Source organism: Papaver somniferum, chromosome 7 (assembly GCF_003573695.1).
Source record: "Papaver somniferum cultivar HN1 chromosome 7, ASM357369v1, whole genome shotgun sequence".
In the NCBI taxonomy this organism is placed as follows: domain Eukaryota; kingdom Viridiplantae; phylum Streptophyta; class Magnoliopsida; order Ranunculales; family Papaveraceae; genus Papaver; species Papaver somniferum.
In genome coordinates, this window is record NC_039364.1 from 142,209,470 (window position 1) to 142,235,650 (window position 26,181).

A 26,181-nucleotide genomic window follows, 5' to 3' on the forward strand; every position below is an offset into this window, starting at 1 on the left:
GGAAGTGAGTATTTATTCATATACTGTGATCGTGCTAATTTCGTGACTCCGGGTTACATAGACTTCTGGCGTCATCAACTTGAGCGTGTGTATGAGTTTGCAATGGATGTTAAGTCCCAGTTCGAGAGTTCCATTCCTCTGACATGATCTCCAATCGACCCAGGCTGAGATATCTTTCCAGTGGCGACAAAAGGAAGACGTCTCCAAATGCGACACAGGTGAGTACCTTTTTCATGATTTTAGCCAAAGTACGCCAATCACACTTCTTTATTGTATTGTGGACTCCATGGTAGGACGGCCGTGCTATGAGATTTCGAGTTGATGTAAACTTTCTAAACCTTCAAGAAAGTCCTCAAGGAGGAGAAGGCATGAGCAAGACATCTCATAGGATGATCCCGAACGATATACAGTCTCCTGCCGCTTCTTTGGTGAGTTGTTAATACTTTTCTTCATTGTTGCGACTTTCTCGTCCCTGTGATCAGGATCTTAAAAGAACATTGTTAATTCGTTTCAGAATTATTCTCCATCTGTTATTGATGGTCTTCGTTTTGCTCCTGGTCGAATAATTCAGGGATGCAACACTGACGAGGAAGTTGACTTAAGTATTCCCTTCTCAAGCTAATCAGTGTAACACGCCTTTGGATGAATTAATGATGATCGTTGTTGATGTATCCAAGAGGAAGTCATTGTAGATGAGCAGCATGTTGATGAAGCACACCCCTCCTCGGGGCATGAGAATATGGAGAGCGCTAGAAATCCCGAACCGAATGAAGATAGTGGAGTTGCCAATGAGGATTCTAGCATTACTGAGTCTTCAAATGATTTAGAGACCCCTACAGTAAGTGTCTCCCCTGTAATTTCTTCATAGAAGTATGATATTTATGATTTGTGAATGAATGAAAGCCCATGTGAATATGCGAGTAATTTTGCTGAAATACGTCACCAGAAAATTTCAGACTTCATCTTTTTAGTAAAAATGCTGTAAAATCCTCGTTTGGAGTTGGATTTTCGATATCTGCATATGTATCCTCAATCCCAGGAAATTTCCAAGATTTAAAAGAGAATATTTTTGACTTTTGATCATGTTTAGGGCCTGAAAAAGGCGAAACAGTAAAGTTCTAGGAGACTTTCAGGATTTTTCCAGATTGCATGTTGTACAATGTTTTAGACACATCTCCTCGCTCGTTCATCCAATTGTTATGAAATTTTTACATGTTGTATATGACTTACATACAAAGATAATGGTGTATAAAACAACTCTATATTCCTCACCAATTTCTCCCAGTTCGTTATTGAACACAGGGAAGTGTAAACTTTCTTCAGCTGAGCTTGCTTGAAAACGCGTTTCATAACTTTCACACTACTTGTGAATGTCTTAGATGCATAATAAGGAACTCAAATGATGTTAGTTCACTTACTTTCTTAAATTTTATGGTTGTATTGTGTTTCCACGCTTGAATCATTCTAATCACATGTAATCTTCACATTAGGTGCCAAATGTCGAAGTTGGGAATAATGGATCCAATGGTGATGGTTTGGGCGATTATGGAGCTGTCAGTGATGAGACTTCCATACCTGCACCTCAGGGTCATGAAGTTCTGGTTGTTGATGCTGTAGAGGCGGCGGAAATCCCAGTTATGCCTGAGGCGGTGGAACCCGAATCGAGAATGACAGAAGCTACTCCGACTGAAGTTGTCCCTATGATTGTTGACACTGCTCCAGTGACTGAGACCCGGATGATAGTACACGAGTATCCCACTGCAGGGATTTCTTTTGCTCCTCAATTTGGTGAGTTACTCCTATATCACCAGTTTGTCGGCGGATTTAGTGTTCCCATCAGATATGCTACTATGTACGAGAAACTGTGGGAAATGTATGGACACATCGTTGTTACTCGGGATCCAAGACGCAGTTATTTCTTGACGAGGCAAGTAGAAGCCATCTTTATAAATTATATCCGGATCACAACCAGAAATACTGTTACCCGAGATGTACTCTTTGATTGGGAGTACAATTTGAAGAATGCTGAAGAACTTGGCTTCAATCTGAAGTGGCTTCATCAAAAGCTTGTGGCTATCAGGAAAGCAGTAGAGGGTGATGCTCCTTTCCCCACTAGTGATGTTGTATTGAAGAAGATGAACGAAGTTGCCGAACTATCCAAGAAGCTGGAGGTGGAAAAGGCAGCCTTGAAAGTCTTGGAGGAGGCAGAGGAGCAGAAATCTTTCTTTGATGGTTTTCTTTAGTTTTTTTCTCATGAACATTGAACTTCCGAGAGATGTGAGATTTTATTTGGGTTTTGACTCTGATAGGTTTTGAGTTTTTGAGTAATTAAGGATTTTATTTTGGATTTTGATAAAGATTTTTCTTAAGTAAAAGAACTTTTGATAAATTGTTGAATTTCAAATACTGAATGCAAGTATTGCAAACATTTTGGAGGAATTGAAAATACAGGTAAAAGAAAATCCTAAGATGCAAAATGTCAGATGTTTTGAGCGTTTACCTTAGATATAAAACATTCAATGCTGAATGCTTGATGCATCGAAAAGCTTAAGCCAATTCTCATGAATCACCGGTATACTCGTCTTGCCCTTGATGTCAGCCAATTTGTAGTACCCTCTAGGAACTGACTTAGCAATCATAAAAGGTCCTTCCCAGTTAGAACCCTTTGTAGAATGTAGATTGCGTCTGGTCGCCTTAAGCACCAAAACTTCTTCATGAAATTTGTTAGGCTTGGTTGCCTGTGCCTTGAATATCTTCTGCTAGTTTGGAATTCCTCGTGGATTCCACGTTGGTGGAGCTTTCCAATTCTGCGGCACATGTGAACATTCATGCAAGAGAGAGTATGCTGGGTATCGCTTGTCGAACTGAGCCATGTCTTCAGCGATAAACCTTTCAATGGGGTGTTTAGTTGGAAGAGACTCCAACCATTCAGTGTAGTATTGCTGAGGCGATAATATCCACTCATAGCGTTTGATGACAGCTTGGTCTTGAGTGAGATTAAGTCCCCGGACTAGGGTAGCATATTTGAAAGTTGGTAATACATATGCATAATGGGGAATGCGACTTGAATTAGTGCGAAACCTCCTGAAAAATTCGTGGAAGCCCTCTCCAGGTTTTTTGTGTGAGTTCCATAAAGGCTTCGACTTTTCCCAAATGCTCGAAAGGTTGATCATCTTCCGAGTCAGAGCTTTCTTCGATGGAGAACTGCGCAACTGAAGATGAAGATACTGTAGCAACTTTTCCATCATGAATCCATGCTCGCCCAAGAATCATGTCATACCCAGGATCCTCCTTAATTATGAGGAATTTAGTTTCTGTCCAAGTTGAATCATTTCTTATGTTGAGAATGATGTAATCGTAAGCCTCCCTGGAGATTCCTTCGTGGTCTCTGACTGAAATAGGAGCATGAGTCACTTCTTGTCGAGTGATGCCAGCAGCTCTGAGGGTTTTCAAAGGGATGATGTTAACAACAGTGCCAACGTCAACTAATGATCTTTTAAATACATTTCCCTTGAGATGCACCATAGTGAGAAGTCCCCAGTCATACATCTCCTTGTCTGTTACTGGAGGTTCAGGGAGCGTCTGCTGGATTGCTAGCCGCTTTCCAGACACAATATGGTTCAGCGCAGCAAACATATCATCTCTATGGGCCTTTGACAGGTACAACAACTCTCATACGTGCTCAATTAAGGATTGAACCGCTTCCTTGATCGGCTGCTCGGAGGGTGCGAATGTTCTGATTGGGAGAGGATTTCTGTGCACTCCTTCAGTCCTCAGTTCTCCTGAGTCGGCCTTCTCTTTGAATATGCGTTTCAAATTTCTACAATCACTTGTTGGATGACTGACGTACCTATGGAAATGGCAGTAATGTGCGTTTTCTATTTGTTCCGCAGTTGGTTCCTTCTTGACAGGAGGTAATTTGATTGCACCATCTTGGATTCAGACTTCTAGTAGTTCGATCACTTCTTCAATGGGAAAAGGGAAGTCAGGTACTTCCTGATCATCCTGTTGATTCGGTGGTTGTGCATTTCTAGTCTGGTTGTCCTTCCTTGGAGCTTTCGGAGGGTGAGACGTTGGAGAAGCATTCTTATGTTGTTGTGACTCGGCTTTTCTCTTGCTCCCTTCAGCAAAATTCATGGAGGCTTCAACATTGTACTGTTTTTTGATCATACACCGGGCATTGCTACTCGATTGTCTTTCGATTCCTCTACTTTGACAGTTTTCGTTCTTTCTAGCAAGGCGGGAGCAGTAGTCGCTGATTGCTTGGCTACTTCATGAAGTTCTGAAAAGGTATGAAAGCGAAGATTCTCCAGCAAAGCCCTGTAAACTGGGATCATCCATTGATGCACAAGTCCACCAGTTGTTGTTCAGTAACGTTTGGATCATGACATTCCAAATCTTGAATCTTGAACCTCTTCACATAGTCGTTCGGATTTTTCGGCAGTTTTCTGAGCCATCCTTCCCAAGTCAGAAAGAGTAATTTGCTCAGAAACAAAGAAGTACTTTCTGTAGAAAGCATTAATTATTTCTCCCCAATTATCTATGGTTCCTGGTGCAATGTTGTTGTACCAAGTATACGCTCGACCCGTCAGGGATTTTGAAAACTCCTTCAAACGGACGACATGGTTGTGTTCATATTCTCCTAATGCTTCCAGGAACCGAGAAACGTGTTCTCGAGCATTCCTCGTTCCTTTGTAGAGTGTGAACGTTGGAGAATTGTATCCCTTTGGGATAGGAATCCTTTGTGTGTATGCAGGGTACGAAGGATGATGACGGTGCACAGTCGTTGTATGACCCCTTCCTAAATTCTCCATAAAACGTTCCAAGTCTTCACGGGTGATGAAACCAGCGGGTTCCGCAGCTTTGTGGTACTCGTCATCGTCGTGGACTGGAATAACTTCAGGATCCGTGCTTGGAGATGTTTCCTTGTGTTTCCCTTTCTCCTGAGTTTTGTCTGATATCTTGTCAGTAAGAGTTTTGAGGTAGTTACATAGCTCCTTCTGAGTAGCATCCATATCAGTTTGATTTTTGGCGAGAACTTCCTGGACTTTCATGAGATCAGCGATAGTGAGTGGATTTTCTCTGATTTCTTCGGGATGTCGGCCAAAAAGAGGATGATTTTTCATGTTGGTTCGAGGAGGAGTAGTGTCACCACCATTGTTGGAAGCAGGAATGGTTTCTGGAATACCACCATTGTTGCTAGTGCTAGCGATGTTCGCGTTAGGATTTGTAACTGAACCTGACCTAAGATCAACCATTTTGCGAAAATGTGAGATTGCAACCGAGAGATTAATCTCCCACTGTGGTCGCCAATCTGTGGATGGGGAAAAACGAGCCGCCGGTTTTTTGGGAAAGTGAAGAGTCGAGCGTGCTTTCGAGATTCCTCAGCCGGGCAAAATGTTGATCCTCACACAGATGCACCGCTGCAAAGGGGGTGCTTAGATTCGGGAAATCAATCTGTATGACTCCGGCCTAAACCAAGACAATGGCCGTTCCAGAGTCAATTCGGTCGCAAAGAGGGAGATGGATTGATCTGCAGGATGGAAGCTGAGAGTTGTGTGGGATTAGTGATGATCAAGGATTGTGGGTGTGTTGAAGGTCTTTGCAATATTGTTGAACTGCTGAAGTTGAGTTCTGTGAATAAGTTTATATCGAGTTGTTGACGGATAATGATGATAGTCGATGATTGATGATATGTCCTCGATTTAGACTTATTTATATTGCAAGAATGATGTACCACTGATCCCTGTAAGTGTGATGGTTTCTTGAGTGAAAGAGTGGAAAAGTGGGAGATCGTGGTAAAGTCAGTTTCATGTCGTGCGGAGACTTGACTGATCGTGCACCCACTACTTTGCTAACTCCTTCAACCATTTTCACGACTTACGCACATTTCTCATTGTAGATGAATCCACGTTCCGTAGACCGCCAGACCAAAACCCTAAGTGATATCCCCCCATTTGTGACGTGATTGATATTTCACGAATCGTGGAGTCTGCAAGGAAGACGTGTATTAGTTAGTCAGTTGTTGACTGATTTAGACTGTGAGTCTAGTTTTGTTGAATCGAGCATAAGTGGTAAATGCTCAGTGATTCATGGATTGAACATGTAGTTCTCTGAGATGTCAATGAATTACTGACTAGAGTGACTGAGCAAGTATTGCTCAACACGACGAATTGCTGAATATTGAGAGTTCGTCGAGCAATTGACCAAGTATTGTTCAATTCGACGAATTTGATAATTTTGGCGTGCAACTGAGCAGGTGTTGCTCAATTAAAAAAAATACTGAATATTGATAATTTGACGTGCAATTGAGCAAGTGTTTCTCAATTCGACAAACTAATGATGAATTACTGAACATTGATGGTTGGATCAATATTCGAGCAAAATGAGCAAGTATTGCTCAATTCGACGAATTATTTACTGGTGCCGTGACCCAATAAAATATTAATCAAAAATATTGGTGAATTACCAAATATTATTAATTTGGATGTTGATTGCTGAATCAACATTATTTTGTGTTTGAACTTGCTCAGAATGGTGATTCGTGGAGCGTTTGTTCGAAACCCTAATTTTTTTTTATCAATCCTTCATCAATTGGAGAATTTCTGAAAAATGGTCATGAGTGAGGAGGGACCAACCACATGGGATGATGAGCGTCCATGGGTGCCCAGTGCTCGAGTGAGCACGCACCAGGGTTCATAATTTAAATGCAGGTTTCATAATTTATTGAAATATTGCTGGATTTAGCATTAGGTGATAAAACCTAGGTATGAGAGATGAGGACCGACCAAGAGAGCATGGGACCGGCTCTTGGTGGTCAGGGGACCAGTTGTTGGTCATTTGGATAATCCCCTAGTTGGTTGGAGAGAGTTCGGGCCCAGTATGAACAATTGAGCAAATTAGGTCAGAATTATGAAAATGTGTGGGACCGGACTTGTGCAAGCCCTAGGAATGACCCTGGTCATCATGAAGGCGTGCACATGTTGCCGTGGTGTCCTTGTTTCCATACTGAGGGCTTCAGTATTGTCTGATGCGCGTTCGAGCAATATCGTGAATTTTCAGAAGAGTTTCATCTTGACTGAGAATTCTCGATTTTTGTTGGAATGAGCATGTATGCTCAATTCATCAATATTTTTAAAATATTAAAATAAAAGTGTTTTAATATTTAAAATTGTCGTGAGAGGCTAGCCAGTCGTGTGACTATGTTGGCTTTTGGTTTTTCGTGATTTGAGCAATATTTGAGAAAATATGGAGAAATCAGGAATTTTGCTCAAACCCAGGAGTTTCATGAATTGAGGAAAATAATAATTATGCAAGATTAGGGATTGCAAGGTGTGGGACCGACCATGGCTAGGGCATGGCCGGCCGGTTAGGTTGCCCGGTCCCGCACCATGAATCCTTGAAGTTATGAAGAATCCACGAGTTTTTTTTTGAAACGGAGGAGTTTCGTGAGATTAGGGAATAATAATTATAAAAGCTAAGGATTGTGAGGTGTGGGACCGGCCACGGCTTAGGCATTGCCGGCCGGTTAGGTTTCCCGGTCCCGCACACCTCTTCTTATTTTATAATATTATTTCGTGAATCCACCAAGTTATGGAGAGTTCACGAGTTTTGCAAAAACAAGGAAAGTTGCTAAAACCAAGGAGTTTTCGTGAGTTCATGAAATAACAAAAAATAAGGAAAACAATGAGAGACGCACGGACCGACCATGGCTAAGGCACGGCCGGCCGGCCGGCTGGTAGGCCCGGCCCTGGGCATCTCTTATTATTTTATTAATATTTATTGTTTTCTACTGTTCTGCGAAGGATTCCTCATTATTTCATATTTTTGGACACTCATTCGTGCATCCGGGTGCTCAATCATGCATCATTGTCGAGTACACTCGCACCATTTTTGTGGGGCTTACTCAGTGATGGTCCAGATGCCCGGTTGTTGAGTATCTATTACTAATCTATGAATTCAATGGAGAATAATCCATGAAACTGAGTCATAAAAATGAATAGTTGTTCATTATTAATTCGCAGGATCAGCTGTGGATTCGACTACTAATTCAGAATAATAAAACAAGAATTACCATCCTATGGGATCGTGGATTCGACCATAGAATCAGAGTGATTAAGATTATCTACTACCATTTCATGAGATCAGTGGATTCGATCATGAAATCAGAGTAATGAGATAGCACAGTTGTTTTATTGCCATTCTATGAGATCAAGCCGTGGATTCGATCATAGAATCAAAGAAATTGTTATTGCCATTCCATGGGATCAGGCCGTGGATTCGACCATGAAATAGGAAAAATTGTTATTGCCATTCCATGGGATTAGGCCGTGGATTCGACCATGGAATAGGAGCAATAAAACAATTTTTTTATTCTGGGAATTCAGTGGTGAATGTCGCAGCAGAATTAATCTATTGCAGAAAAAATATTAGTCAGTTAAAGCGTCACATCTGTTCTGAATGGTGTATAGTCAGGAAGTCACGATGTTGTTTACGACCTGAAGGCGTTAGTGCTCTCAATCTACGGAGAACCGCCTGAATCTATGCACAGTCTCTCCACATAATTAGGAAACGGTGAGTGTCACCGACGTCCTGAAGGCGTGCGCGGCCCAACTATTATTCTATGTGGAGGTGGGTCTCTCTCCTGCAGTCAGGGAACAATGAGTATCAATGACGTCCTGAAGGAGTTAAGCTCTCAATCTACGGAGAACCGCCCAAATACGTTATTCTGCATAGAGGTCACGACGAAATTCCAGGGATCGAACGATCAACTGGTGGAGGCTTTTCGAAAACATATTCATCATGGCTTCGTAAAATATGAATCGTTGCATGCCTGAAAGCCGTGTCAAAAACATGCCTCATGATTTTACGGTTTTGCCCTTTGTTGAAGATCCACCATCTACAACAGGGTTTCATGAAAAACCTAAGGTTAAAGGAAAATCGACTCTAGCTTATACAACTAGTATCACACATGAGGTGTGGTGATTAGGTTTCGCAGTTGCTAGAGTTATCCTTTATATAGTTTCCTAATCAGGGTTTGGAATCTAAGTTACCTTGGTAATAAAGCATTCAATATTCACCGTTAGATGAAAACCTGATTAGATTCAAGCTAATATCTTTCAACTGTTAAATCGAACTTAGATTGTTATACAAATGAAATGTACCCTATTTTAGGTTTAGTAATCGTACCTAAACGTATACACCATGTTGGTTCAACCATAGTTAACCGAGGTTAGCTATATGAACACTCTCATATCAACCTTATTCATCTTAACCATAACTAGTTCAAATGACTAAAATGAAACTAGTTAAATAGTTGTTCAATTGCTATATTCTCATAGAAGTATAAAAGAACACAATTGAAGCAAAATCGGGTTGATTCACTCGAATCAATTCATGAACATTATAGCCATGGTTTGCAAAGAGTGCATTCCTTAATATATAAATGTATTAGTTCATGAGCCAACCGATTTTAGAACTTTAACCACTCAAGTATGCAAACATGTATGCATATTTAAGTAGTCGGTCTGAGTTTAGGTTTGCCAGTATGCAAACGGGGACGCATACTTAGTACACTTCCAAAACCCATCAGAAATTCCCGGACCTATACCTTACGCAAGTATGCGTACGGTATGTGTACTTGGTATACGGAATTTCACAACTACAAGTATGCATACGGGAATGCATATTTTAGTTCCGGTCTTGGATCACATACATGCAAGAATGCACACTATGTTTATAATCCAATGATGGTTAAGTATTCTAAACTCTAGTTTATTTCAATCATTAAAACTTTCTTAGAGGATGACAATAGCCGTTTTCACACACTATTAGCATCAAAGCAATTTTCAAGTTATTGAAATAATCATAGCGAAACATTCCAAGTCTACACCAAATGATTGTATCACACAAACCATGTAAGATGTTACTCGGCGATTTTCACATGATCATCTTTTGACTTTCATCAAGAATATAAGATGAACTTGGTTGAAGCGAAAGCTTACCAACACATATTCCGAGAAATATGTATGCGAGTTAAATTCATCTCAAAATCTCAAATGTGTATAATCGACAACTATGTAGTAGTACGACTTTTGTCTCAATATCGGATATAGAGTCGAAATAGACTTTCCAAGTGATAGATGAGTTTTAGTCACCACATACCTTTTATTGATGAAGTTCCACATGCTCTCCTTAGTAGTTCTTCGTCTTCAATTGATGAACGCCGTGAAGTCAAATGCTCATGTACACAATCCATCCTAGTCCGAGACATTACTATAAGTAGACTAGAAATCAAGACTCATAGTTTTGATCACTAACATTGACAAACAAGCTTGATATAGCAACGCTTGCGAGTTCGACCGAGCAGTGCTCTAATATTCCCCCCTTTGTCAATTTTAGTGACAAAACTATCAATATATATGGATTAAAAATAAATAAACTTTGTAGCTTCTCATCCAAATGCTTGATGTCCTTGGTACTTCAATATTACTCGAAATCTTCGTCACTTTCAAGTACTCCAATGATTCCAAATGCGTTCAACTCAGCATCATAGTTGTTAAAGATCTGTAGCTATAACAATGAGAAAAAAGTTGCTCTTAATCATTGTTATACAGTGTCATAGTATCATTACACAGCATCAAAGTTCAATTGTATTACAACTTTGACAACAATACTATGGTGATATGTATCACCCCCTCTTAGTCAATACTTCATCTCACAATGAAAACCACTCCCCCTTACATAATGATCTTTAAACCATATGTATTTGTAGTGTGAACTACACATTAATTCTCCCAATGTTTTGTCAATATAAATTGGCAAAAGTACGAAAACTAGTGGGATCCTCATGAAATTTTCATATAGATACTTCATGACCAAAAGAGAACCACATACCAACTTGTTTCGATGATTTCACATAGTCGAAACTTAGTGTATTCATCAAGGAGTTTATAAAGATACAAGATAACCCCTACAATATTCCACAACCGCACTCCCCAAAAAGATTTGGCAATTAAGCACAAGTTCAATTAAGAACTCTCCCCCATAAAATGTCATTCCCGAAAGAACAATAAGAGTGACCTTACTTTTACAAGAAAAGAAGGATTTCTTTGGACATTAACAAATCATATGAAACATGAATTTGTATCCAAAAATCTCAATTGAATTAACCACAAGGAAAATGATCAATTCAATTGAACATGGTCAACATAAGACAACAGAGCAGCACAGTATATGCACAAAGATGTGGATCAGGGAAGGACCAATACTTCAGAATAATCAAAGACTCATTATATTTTTCATCACTATTTGCACAATGACATATAATATACTTAATCTTTGTAAACAAAAGTTCATCCTTTCTTCCATCAATATTTGCATAATGACATAAAAGGCTTAACTTTTGTAATCAAAAGTTCATTCTATCTTTTAACAATACTTTCATACTGACATATAATAGAGTTAAATTTTGAACAAGTATGGGACAGTCAAGGTTCACATACGTAAACCACATATCCCATTACAATTTGCAATATATAAAGCCATAAAGATTAATGCTGCAAAAATCATCTTCCAAATAACTTAAAATTTAAATAAATAAATCTAAAAACATTGCAAGATGAAAACGTTGTCAATAGCTATGTGTACTCACAATAATGGTTATTCCAAACCCTAGTTATCCTTCAAAAGAATAAATTCTCATAAGAAGGTTCCTAGACATTGAGACCAACTCATTGTTGTCAACAGCCGTGGGAACATAAGGTTCATGAAGAAAGGAGTCAATTCCAACAAACCTTTTAAACTGATGCCGAACCAGGGACTTCTGAATTTCAAGAGTTCTCCAAGAAATAGCCTTTATTTCCTGAATCTCCTTCATTGTTTCCTTCAACTCTTCAAGAACACCAGAAAACTTCTGAGAATTTGAAGGAACAACTCTTGGATTCCTCACATTCCTTATTTTTCTTTTTAAAGTTGGAGTTAACAGAGATTTATCTTTTTCCTTCATGATTGATGGCTTAATAATCATATTAACATCTTTTCTATCAGACGACATAACGCTTGGAGTATCCATATGAGCGGAATTGTAAGAGGAACTCACAAGATAATCTCAACAAGCAGTCTTATGATAAAAAGAGTTTCAAGTGAAGGAAAAAGGAATGTAGGGTTACGGAACTTTTAAACACATAAGTTCACGCACGCATAACTTTCAACCTTAAAGAGAGTAGAATTGTCGAGAATAACCCTCTTTTATTGATTAAACAGGGAAGTCCTTTCCAATATCAAATAGATATGATAAAAAGCACGAATTCCAGACTTACAATGCTCATCAGAGCAAAAACGAGAAAAAAAGAAAATCAAAATAATCTACAAGATTTTTTTCTCCTAAACCCTGAGGTGTGCATAATCTTGTCTCTTTTGATCAGGCACATGAGACAAGATGCATTAACCAACACAATTTAAGTTGTGCCGGGCTGAACGATAATCTGTCCACCATATCCTTTTCGAAAGGAATTCATAGATCCATGTTTCTCATAGTGTTTAGACCATGAATTTCTCTCTAATGATATAGTCTTTTCTTTGGAAACTAACTTCTTTGAAGAAGAGATGCGTTTACATACCTCTGATGATTTTTGAACAAGTTTGAGCTTGTTTGCTAATCGATTCGCTCTTCGTTGAAGTTTGTTGACATATCTCATTTTGTGTTTGTTCTTGAAACACTTTGAAAGTTCATGACCTTTGAGAGAAAAATAAGAGCATGTCAACCTGGAAGATGATTCAGAAACCTGAGATGTGTACGCGGCTAGACACATAGTGGAACCTGAAAAATCAGAAAAAGAGTTTCCAGTAGAAATAGGTAGATCAATTTTTCTTCCAGACTGGTTGAGATTTCTTCTGAAAGAATATCAAGATTGATGTATGTATTGCAACAATTATCAAAATCAATATTTTCACAAAGAAGTGCAACGTTTGACTTTTTGTCTTCATTAGAATCATAGTTGTCAGATATTTCATCAAGAGTTGCAATCTAGACATTTGTTCTTAGTGTATTTTTTATCATTTGGACACTCATTTGCAAAATGGACAAAACCTTTACACTTAGAGCACCGAGGCATATCCCCGTCATCAGTTTCATCATTATCCCTGTTTTCAGGAGGAAATCGATTATGAGGTTTAACTAATGACCTGGGTTTATCTCTGGAGAACCGTTTACTTCTCTTCAAAAAAAGATCCCTAAACTGTCTCGTGATCAAGAAGACTGACTTGTCAAGATCTTCATCTGATGAATCAGCCTCAGAAAAATCATCTTCAGAGATGCAAATACTTTTACTTTTGTCAAGTAATTTAGTGTTTTGTGCTTTGAAAGCCACATCTTTCCGGATTTGGATGTATGCTCATGATCAAAGATCTTTAACTTCCCAACCAGAGTGTTTCTAGAAATAGTTGCAAGGTTATTACCTTCAATGATGGCATGCTTCTTAGAGTCGTATTTGGACGGTAGCGATCTGAGAATTTTCATCACAATGTCCTTTTCAGGAATAGTCTTACCCAATGCAAAAGAAGCATTAACAATTTCAGACACTTTGTGATTAAACTCATCAAATGAATCTTCACCTACCATACGAAGGTTTTCCCAGTCAGAATTTAGGTTTTGCAGTCTAGCTTCATTTTCACAGATATTCCCTTCAAATGCAGTTTCTAAGATATCCCAAGCATCTTTAGACCGAGTGCACGTAGTCACATGGTGCTGAAGATCCGGGGTAATGGCATGAATGATAGCATTTCACCCGTCAGAATTTTTCTTTGCAGCGAGAATCTCGGTAGGTTCGTATGCACCAATATCCTTTGGAACAGTTGCATCGCCTTCTGCAACAACCGGAGGATTATAGCCATTAACTACATAAACCCATGATTGAAAATCACGCGCTTGAAGAAAGGCACACATAACAATTTTCAACCATAAGTAATTTGAGCCATCGAAGACTGGTGGTACGTTTATGGAGATAACACTTATGTCCATATTCGGATCGCTACAAACACAGACTTATAAGGTCTTTAACGTTTTTGACTGCTCGGATACCAATTGAAAAAGCGGGGGTCTAACAACCACACCCAATATTTCGTTTGGCAATCTGAATAGACAAACTCCAATATACTTTCAAGAGAATCAACTAGACAGTTATACTCAATCTAGAGAAAAGTATATCAAAGAGTTTTATATCTCCATCTCTCAACTCAATCTGCAATTAGCAAATAGGAATTTGCAAACCCGATTGAGTATAAGAGAAATAACTTGAACGGCACCAAAGACCAATGTTCAAGGATCAATCAATTTCAATCAATAACCAAAGGTTGGATTTTCCAATTGATCGATTCCACGCACAACCTGTGATATTTCAATTATATAACAAAATATATGAAATGCGGGGGTCTAACAACCACAACCAACAAATCGTTTGGCAATCTGAGAGGACTTACTCCAATACACTTTCTAGAGAATCAACTAGACAGTCACACTCAATCTAGAGTAAAGTATATCAAAGAGTTTAATATCTCTGTTTCACAATGTAATCAGCAAATCAAACAGATAGAAATACGCGAGCCTGATTATTATGTGAAACAACTTGAACGGTACCAAAGACCAATGTTCAAGTGTCAATCAATGTAAATCAACAACCAAAGGTAGGATATTCTAATTGATTGATCTTAATGCACAACCTGTGATATTTCAATTATATAACAAAATATAATGCGGAAAAGAAATAACATAGACACCCGAATTTTTTTAACGAGGAAACCACAAATATAGAAAAACCCCGGGACCTAGTCCGGATTGAACACCATACTGTATTAAGCCGCTACAGACACTAGCCTACTACAAATTAACTTCGGACTGGACTGTAGTTGAACCCTAATCAATCTCACACTGATTCAAGGTACAGTTGCACTCCTTATGTGTCTGATCCCAGCAGGATACTACGCACTTGATTCCACTAGTTGATCTCACCCACAACCAAGAGTTTTTATGACCCAAAGTCGAAGACTTGATGAACAAACCTGTCTCACACAAAAAAGTCTATAGGATTGAATAAATATGTCTCCCACAGAAATACCCAAGAGTTTTTGTTCTGTCTTCTGATAAATCAAGGTGAACAAGAACCAATTGATAAACCAGACTTATATTCCCAGAGAACAGCCTAGTATTATCAACCACCTAATAATAAACTTAATCGACTAGGGAAACAAGTTATTGTGGAATCACAAACGATTAGACGAAGGTGTTTGTGACCACTTTTCTATCTTTCCTATCAGAAATATAAATCCAAATCCAATATTACAATTGCACTCAATCACAATAGAAACAGCAAGATCAGATCATGCAACTACAAAGAAAATAGTTGGGTCTGGCTTCACAATCCCAATGAAGTCTTCAAGTCGTTAACCTACAGGGTCTCGAGAAGAAACCTAAGGTTAAAGGAGAAACGACTCTAGTTATGCAACTAGTAACACACAAGAGGTGTGGGGATTAGGTTTCCCAGTTGTTAGAGTTCTCCTTTATATAGTTTTCAAATCAGGGTTTGCAATCCAAGTTACCTTGGTAACAAAACATTCAATATTCGCCGTTAGATGAAAAACCTGATTCAACCAAGCTAATATCTTTCAACCGTTAGATCGAACTTAGCTTGTTACACACAAATAAAATGTACCCTCATTTAGGTTTATGTAACCGTACCCAAACGTGTACACCATGTTGGTTCACAAATAGCTAACCGAGGTTAGCCATATGATTACTCTCATATCAACCTTATTCTTCTTAACCATAACTAGTTCAAATGGCTCAAATGAAACTAGTTAAAGAGTTGTTCAATTGCTATATTCTCATAGATTTATACAAGAACAAAATTGAAGCAAAATCGGTTTGATTCACTCGAATCAATACAAGAACATTATAGCCACAGTTTTCAAAGATTGCACTCATTATTAATGAATGTTTAAGTTCATGTACACTACCGATTTTAGAAAGTAACCAATTAAGTATGCGTACTTAAGTAACTAGTTTTGAGTTTGGTTTGGTTTTCAAACTCAGCAGAAATTCACGGACGTGAACTCTCCGACAGTACGCGTATGGGTACGCGTACTTAGGTAACTGAATGAGTTTGAGGAAAGGAGGAGGCAAGCCCTCCTACTTCCGCATATCTTTCTCATACGACATGGCATGAATGACCGAACCTGCACTCAGGAAGAGTAATGCTTTGAAAAAGGCGTGGTTTGATTTTCAAACTCAGCAGAAGTTCACGTCTCAGAAATTCACGGACGTGAACTTCCGCCAGTATGCGTACGGGTACGCATACTTATCCAATCTCCTTCAACCATTTTGTATACACACACGTATGCATACATTTGGTTCCCGGTTTTGGACTTATACACAAATGTGCGAACACACTATGTGCTTATATCCAAAGATGGTTACAAGGTTCTAAACTCTTTATTTCAATCATTGAAATATTCTTAGAGGATGACAATAGTCGTTTTTACACACTATTAACATCAAAGCAATTTTCAAGATATTGAAATAATCATTCCCGAAACATTCCAATTCTACACCAAATAATTGTATCACACAAACTATGTAAGATGTTACTCGGCAATTTTCTCATGATATAAGATGAACTTGGTAGAAGCGAAAGCTTACCAACACATATTTCGAGAAATATGCAAGCGAGATATACTCCGCTCAAAATCTCAAATGTGTATATAGAAAACTATATCGTAATACGACTTACGTCTCAATATTGAAAATAGAGTAGAAATAGACTTTCCAAGTGATAGATGAGTTTAAGTCTCCACATACCTTTTGTCGATGAAGTTTCACAATCTCTCCTTAGTAGTTCTTCGTCTTCAAGTGATAAACTCCGTGAAGTCCAAGCTCAACTACACAAACTATATCCTAGTCCGAGACATCTATAAATAGGCTAGAAATCAAGACTTATAGTTTTGATCACTAACATTGACAAACATGCTTGAGATATCAAAGCATGCGAGTTCAACCGAGCAGTGCTCTAACAATCTCCCCTTTTGTCAATTTTAGTGAAAAACTATCAATACATATGGATTACAAAATAAATAAAAATTGTAGCTTCTCATCGACATGCTTGATCTCCTTAGTATTTTCAGAAAAGCCAGATTTTTCGATGAAATTCTCAAGCTGTTTACAAACGACCTCAAAATCTTGAAGAAGATTTCCAACCAATTGAACAGACATCTAGATTGGAAGATCTTTTTCATGATCAATTGTTTTACAACAGACAATGGAGGCGGGTTCTTCGTGAAGCTCAAAAGCTTTGGCATCATCATACTTGTCTTTCATATTACACCCTTCCATTGTGCACACCAATCCAAGAGAGACTTGGCGTTACCAAACCAATATGAAATATATACCCAAGAACGGCTTGATATGTATACTTATAGTTTCACTGGATAACCTTAGGGTTATTTATAAACGTTTGACAATTATTTGGGTGCACAAAGTTCAAGGTTATGACCCAGGGATCAACGGCCACGGAACTAAAGGATCAAAACAATCAACAAGTTCTGAGTTATGACAGGTATGTTGGTTCAAGGTTGAACATCAACTGTCAAATAGGAGAACATCATATGAACAATAAGGTTGTTAGGAGCAGGCTCATTGAAGAATGATCAAACCCTAAGAGAAAAAAAAGTACAACAATGACCACTTGTCAAGTAGAATGAGTCTTCTTGACAGTTATGTGTATCTTCTTTTTGGCCTTAAAGAGGATACACATACAGAATATAGTCAAGTTGTATGGTGATGAACATGAAGTTCATCAGAGGAACTGACACATTTCTTTTTACTCCCTTGACACAAATCAGAATTCTTATGCACATATTCAGAAGAATTTTAAGGGACAAACATGAGTTACATGAATCAACAACTTTTCTCGCCTTTTTGATCTTGCGCTTGAGACCATTGATATTGGTCTTGAGTTCCGAAACACGATTATTGATGTGAATGTAGTCAGAAACATCAATTTTGAGGAGCAAGATCATTATTGAGGGAAAAGAGAGAAGTTTGAAGAATTTTTCTTTCTTCGACACCTTTTTCTTCTTATAGGACTTTCAGAATTATCAGACATCCATATAAACTTGTCCTTTTTATAGTTGTAAACAGATGAGATGTTATGCTCATAATCAGAAAAAGCCCCACTGCATCATTTTTCATGATTGTGGAATGAGTTTTTAGTTGAACACTGAGGAACATGCTTAATGACTTCTTTCGACATCCAAATGAGAAAGAAGTCAAGTTTTTCATTCCGTATACGGAAATGACATCTTCTTTCAAGGTGACCTTTCTTTCCGCAATAATAGTAGTTAACAGGAGAGTTTTTATTCGTTCTCAACTGAGTCGTCCTTGAAGGTTGACGAACTTTATCACCTTGTACATCACTAGATGCAGGTTGAAGAAGGTCATTTTCCTTAACAAAATTTATCTTACCATTTTTGGAGCATTTATACCTTTATATCCAAGACCACGTGTATCATGATGTTCTTTACATGCATAGAAGACAGTCATGTAGAGCTCGAATTGAATTTATTTAAATTCTCTTCCAGAGCTTTGACCTTTTCAAGGGAAGCACTAAGATTAGTCTCCAATTGTTTTTCTCGGGAGAGAAAAAATTTTCTCTGACATTTAAACAGTTTTGTTAAGAGATACATCTTGCTTCGGTTTCTGCAAGTCTTTCTTTCAACAGACAGAGATTTTGACGAAGATCATCACATTCAGAATTTTTTGAACATATATCTTCGTCACGATTTTTAAGGGTAGCTTGTAACAAGCTATACCAAAAATCATACCCTTTAAAGAGTTTTCTCAATTTTTTGTTTTCAATACAGAGAGGAGTTAGAAATTCAGCCAAGCAGGATGTTGACATTTTTTTCTTAGAAGACGATCAAAGAGAAGGATGTACTGTGAGACTTCTTCTTCAACATCTTGTCCTTCTTCTAAATTGCTCTCATCAGAGATTTCACCTAATTGTTCATCGAGACGAGCTTCCCAGTTAAGAGTGGGTTTAGATGATGAAGGATATGTGACAGAATTCTCAGGCGTATCAGGATTTTTAGCCAAACATTCATGAACTGGTGATGCATGTTTAGAGACTATTCTTTTCATCATCAGATCGCTACAAACACAAACTTATGAGGTCTTTAATGTGTTTTCCTTCTCTGATAACAATTGAAAATGCGGGGGTCTAACAACCACACCCAACAATTCATTTGGAAATATGAGAAGACTTACTCCAATACACTTTCTAGAGAATCAACTAGACAGTCAGACTAAATCTAGAGTAAAGTATATCAAAGAGTTTAATATCTCTGTTTCACAATGTAATCAGCAAATCAAACAGATAGAAATCCGCGAGTCTGATTATTATGTGAAACAACTTGAGCGGTACCAAAGACCAATGTTCAAGTGTCAATCAATGTAAATCAACAACCAAAGGTTGGATATTCTAATTGATTGATCTTGACGCACAACCTGTGATATTTCAATTATATAACAAAATATAATGCGGAAAAGAAATAACACAGACACCAGAATTTTGTTAATGAGGAAATCGCAAATACAGAAAAACCCCTGGACCTAGTCCAGATTGAACACCACACTGTATTAAGCCGCTACAGACACTAGCCTACTAAAAATTAACTTCAGACTGGACTCTAGTTGAACCCTGATCAATCTCATACTGATTCAAGGTACAGTTGCGATCCTTATGTCTCTGATCCCAGCAGGATACTACGCACTTGATTCCCTTAGTTGATCTCACCCACAACCAAGAGTTGCTACGACACAAAGTCGAAGACTTGATAAACAAATGTGTCTCACGCAGAAAAGTCTATAGGATTGAATAAATCTGTCTCCCACAGAAATACCGAAGAGTTTTTGTTCCGTCTTTTAAAAATCAAGGTGAACAGGGACCAATTGATAAACCGACTTATATTCCCAAAGAACAACCTAGTATTATCAATCACCTCACAATAAACTTAATCGACTAGCGAAAAAAGTTAGTATGGAATCACAAACGATGAGACGAAGATGTTTGTGACTACTTTTCTATCTTGCCTATCAGAGATATAAATCTCAAGCCAATCTTATGATTGCACTCAATCACGATTGAATTTGCAAGATCAGATCACGCAACTACAAAGAGAATAGTTGGGTCTGGCTTCACAATCCCAATGAAGTCTTCAAATCGTTAACCTACATGGTCTCAAGAAGAAACCTAAGGTTAAAGGAGAAATGACTCTAGTTATGCAACTGGTGACACACAGGAGGTGTGGGGATTAGGTTTCCCAGTTGATAGAGTTCTCCTTTATATAGTTTTCAAATCATGGTTTGCAATCCAAGTTCCCTTGATAAAAAAGCATTCAATATTCACCATTAGATGAAAAACCTGATTCAACCAAGCTAATATATTTCAACCGTTAGATCGAACTTAGCTTGTTACACACAAATGAAATGTACCCTAATTTAGGTTTATGTAACCGTACCCAAACGTGTACACCATGTTGGTTCACAAATAGTTAACCGAGGTTAGCTATATGATTACTCTCATATCAACCTTATTCATCTTAACCATAACTAGTTCAAATGACTCAAATGAAACTAGTTAAAGAGTTGATCAATTGCTATATTCTCATGACTTTATACAAGAACACAATTGAAGAAAAATCGGTTTGATTCACTCGAATCATTACATGAACATTATAACCACGGTTTGCAAAGATTGCATTCCTTATTAATAAATATTTAAGTTCATGTACACTACTGATTTTAGAAAGTAACCACTTAAGTATGGGTACGGGTATGCGTACTTAAGTAACTGGTTTCGAGTTTGGTTTGGTTCTCAAACTTAGCAGAAATTCACGGACGTGAACTTCCTCCAGTATTCGTACGGGTACACATACTTATCCAGTCTCCTTCGACCATTTTGTATACACACAAGTATGCATACATTTGGTTCCCTATTTTGGACTTATACACAAATGTGCGAACACACTCTATGCTTATATCCAAAGATGATTACAATATTCTAAACTCTTTATTTCTATCATTGAAACATTCATAGAGGATGAGAATATCCGTTTTCGCATACTATTAGCATCAAAGCAATTTTCAAGATATTGAAATAATCATTATCGAAACATTCTAAGTCTACACCAAATGATTGTATCACACAAACCATGTAAGATGTTACTCGGTAATTTTCTCATGATATAAGATGAACTTGGTAAAAGCGAAATCTTACCAACACATATTTCGAGAAATATGTAAGCGAGATATACTCAGATCGAAATCTCAAATGTGTACATAGAAAACTATATCGTAATACGATTTATGTCTCAATATAGGAGTTAAAGTAGAAATAGACTTTCCAAGTGATAGAGGAGTTTAAGTCTCCACATACCTTTTGTTGGTGAAGTTCCACAAGATCTCCTTAGTAGTTCTTCGTCTTCAAGTGATAAACGCCGTGAAGTCTAAGCTCAACTACACAAACTATGTCCTAGTCCGAGACATCTATAAATAGGATAGAAATCAAGACTTATAGTTTTGATCACTAACATTGACAAACATGCTTGAGATAACAACGCATGCGAGTTCGACCGAGCAGTTCTCTAACAATATAATGCGTAAAAGAAATAACACATACACCAAAATCTTGTTAACGAGGAAACCGCAAATGCAGAAAAAACCCAGGACCTAGTCCATATTTGAACACCACACTGTATTAAGCCGCTATAGACACTATCCTACTACCAATGAACTTCGGACTGGACTGTAGTTGAACCTTAATCAATCTCACACTGCTTCAAGGTACAGTTATGCTCATGACGTCTCTGCTCCCAGCAGGATATTACGCACTTGATTCCCTTAGCTGATCTCACCCACAACCAAGAGTTGCTATGACCCAAAGTCGAAGACTTGATAAAAAAGTCAATCTCACACAGAAAAGTCTATAGGAATGGATAAATCTGTCTCCCACATAAATGCCTACGAGTTTTGTTCCGTATTTTGATAAATCAAGGTGAACAAGAACCAATTGATACCAGACTTATATTCTCGAAGAACAACCTAGAAATATCAATCACCTCACAATAATCTTTAATCGTATGGTAGCGAAATAAGATATTGTGAAATCACAAACGATGAGACGAAGATGTTTGTGACTACTTTTTATCTTGCTGTTGATGCTGGTTTTTAGCTTAGGGTCAAAATCGTAAAACCTTAGTCAAACAGTGACGTCACTCCGAAAAGAAAACAAAACTTGAGTGATAATGTCTCCGCTAGCGCATTTATTGAACCCTTCAATACGTCTGTGAGAAATTTACCAGGGGTACTTTTTTTTATATACGTGTCATGTTCCACGACAGAACCCTCAGTATTGACTGACATCATCTCTGCACATGCCAAACACGCATGCTAGTCGAGCATGCCAGCTATGCATGCCGTATATGCTAATCAGGGTTTCGACATACAAAAACCTAATTCTCACACTACCGTGCCAATGACATATCGTGCCAGCCACATCTCCGCGCCAAGGCATGCCAACCATGCCAGCCGCACCATCGTGCCAATGGCATACCGTGCCAGCCACATCTCCGCGCCAAGGCATGCCAACCATGCTCGCCGCACCACCGTTCCAATGGCATACCATGCCAGCCACGTCTCCGCGCCAAGGCATGCCAACCATACCAGCCGCACCACTGTGCCAGCCACATCTCCGCGCCAAGGAATGCCAACCATGCCAGACGCACCACCGTGCCAATAGAATACCATGCCAGCCACATCTTTGTGCCAAGGCATGCCAACCATGCCAGCAGCACCACCGTGTAGATAACATACCATGCCAGCTACACCTCCGCGCCAAGGCATGCCAACCATGCCAGCCGCACCACCGTTCCAATGGCATACCATGCCAGACACATCTCCACGCAAAGGCATGCCAACCATGCCAGCCACACCACCGTGCCAATGGCATACCATGCCAGCCACATCTCCGCGCCAAGGCATGCCAACCATGCCAGCCGCACCACCGTGCCGATGGCATACCATGCCAACCACACCTCCGCGCCAAGGCATGCCAACCATGCCAGCCGCAACACCGTGCCAATGGCATACCATGCCAGCCACATCTCCGCGCCAAGGCATGCCAACCATGCCAGCCGCAACACCGTGCCAATGGCATACCATGCCAGCCACATCTCCATTTCCAAGGCCATGCCGCTGGCTGCCAAATGAAGGGTTGCGACAATCAACGACTACCCTTCCTCCTGAGATGCAAATCTCAGCCGTACAAGTTCGCCACCAAACGCGTGGAAACTTCTGGACCGATGCCAAAACTACACGGTTTGTACCAAACCCTAATTTTGTCCGCGCCTAAAACATGCACGAGCATGCCAACCATGCCGCCATACCACTGCCTGCCAAACGAAGGGTTGCGACAATCAATGGCTACCCTTCCTCCTGAGATGCAGATCTCAGCTGTACAAGTTTGCCACCGAACGCGTGGCAACTTCTGGCCCAATGACAAAACTACACGGTTTGTACTAAACCCTAATTTTGTCCGTGCCTAAAACATGCACGAGCATGTCAACCATGCCACCGTACCGCTGGCTGCCAACGAAGGGTTGCGACAATCACGACTACCCTTCCTCCTGAGATGCAGATATCAGCCGTATAAGTTCGCCACCAAATGCGTGGTAACTTCTGGCCCAATGCCAAAACTACATGGTTTATACCAAACCTTAACTTTGGATGCGCCAAAAACATGCACGGGCATGCCAACCATGCTACCATACCGCTTGCCGCCAAACGAAGGGTTGCGACAATCAACGGTTCCCCACCAAACGCGTGGCAACTTCTGGCCCAATGCCAAAACTACACGGTTTGTACTAAACCCTAATTTTGGCCGCGCCTAAAACATGCACGAGCATGCCAACCATGCCGCCATACCACTGGCCGCCAAATGAAGAGTTGCGACAATCGACGGATACCCTTCCTCGCCGTACAAGTTCGCCACCAAACGCGTGGCAACTTCTGGCCCAAGGCCAAACTACACGGTTTGTACCAAACCCTAATTTTGGCCGCTCCTAAAACATGCATGAGCATGCCAACCATGCCGCCATACCGCTGGCTGCCAAACGAAGGGTTGCGACAATCAACGGCTACCCTTCCTCCTGAGATGCATATCTCAGCCGTACAAGTTCACCACCAAATGCGTGGTAACTTCTGTCCCAATGCCAAAGCTACACGGTTTGTGCCAAACCCTAATTTTGGCCGAACCTAAAGCATGCACGACCATGCCACCATATCACTGGCCGCGAAACGAAAGGTAGCCACGATCAACGACTATCCTTCCTCCTAAGATGCAGATCTCAGCCGTACAAGTTCTCCACCAACCTGTGGCAACATTTGGTCACGACACCAACTTGGCCATGGTGCCAATTCTTTGGTCACGACACCAAACCCTAATTTTGGCCGTGCCCAAACTATGCCAAAACCCTAATTTTGGCCGCGCCTAAACTATGCCAAAATCCTAACTTGGTCGCACCCAAAAGCGTGACAAGGCCACACTGGACACGTCTTCATGTCACTGGATGCCAAACGGAAGGTTGCAACGATCAACAACTACCTTTCCGCTCAAGATACAAAATCTCGACCGTCGAAGGTCACCAATGAGCCGCCAAGCCTCCCAAGATTAAATTGCCAAACAATAGAAAACGCTACACAAAACACTCGAGACAGCAAAACATGTCACAAACTGGGGGATGCTCATCAGGGTATTGGTCTGGCGGTTTACAGCGTGCGGCATGCAATACGCCCGTTACAAAAAAGTGTTATGAAATTGAAGCGGTTAGTAATGGCAAGAAATAATGGTGAAACGTATCCTTTATTATGGAAACATCAATTCCAGGCTTTACCCGTTACCATTCTCCTCCATTACTCAAACCGCTTCCACTTTTACGAGACCAGGGTACGTTTTGTTATGGCTTGTATAAATAGGTCTCACCTATTTCCACCAAAAAACAAGTTTTTGGTCTGGAGCATACAACTCACAAAATCACTTGTTAGCTTTCCAATCTGCTAGCATTTCACTTTCTGATACAAGTCGTCAAACAACTACTCTTCCAATCAGAATCAACATTCTGGTCTCAACACTCTCTTCGCTTCCCTCCCTAAGACCAACCCTTCTCCTTCACTTTGTGACCGAAGCAAGTCTGGAACGACCATTTCTTGGTTTAGGCCGGATTTGTATAGATTTATCTCTCGAATCAAAGTACTCCCTTGCAGCACATTGTTTAGGGTTTAGATCGTTTCTCACCCACACACCCGAAATTAACAAAATCGGCAGAAACTGTTTTCACCCTCAAACAATTGTCGACCACAGTGGGAGGTCGATCTTTCGGTTACAATGACAATTTTCAATCCTCGATCTCATCTTTCAACCCAGGTCTCGGGACGATAGAAGCAAATGACCCACCCAGGGGTCGACGACACGATCATCAGACGACTCAGCAACGACTGAGGACTTTCCACAATCATGAGGGTGCTTCCCACAAAACACGGACTTGCACCCGGAAGATCCGTTTTCATTAGGAGATCCAAAAATCGAGTAAGTCTTGTTAGACAAAATACATGGTCTACTACATCAAGTTTTCACAGGGATGACAAAAATCGATAGCCATGTTATATCTCGTCCCATGTCCTCTACTTACATTCGAACGGCCTTTCCTGGGGTGTTTTGGTAGGCTTTTAAAAATGTAAGAAAATAAGACAGAGGATAAGAAGGCCTACATGTTAAACTGCAAGTGCACAGTTGTCATTGTAGTGTGTATGTGCAAGAACAGGTCATCTCCACAGGGACTTGGGGTGTATAGTTGAAGTTTCACTATGCTGATAATTGATGCAAAACTAAATGCAAGGTCACAAGGTTGCAGTGACAGTGAAACAGAGATGGTAAAACAACAAGGAACCAAGGCTATGAGCCAAGGGCAGGGAAGGCAGTGCACTGATTTCAATGCACAGCAAGCTTCAAAATACAAGAAATAAACACAAGATAGCTAAGAAATTTAGCTGAGCAGGGGCAAAACAGAATTGAATTT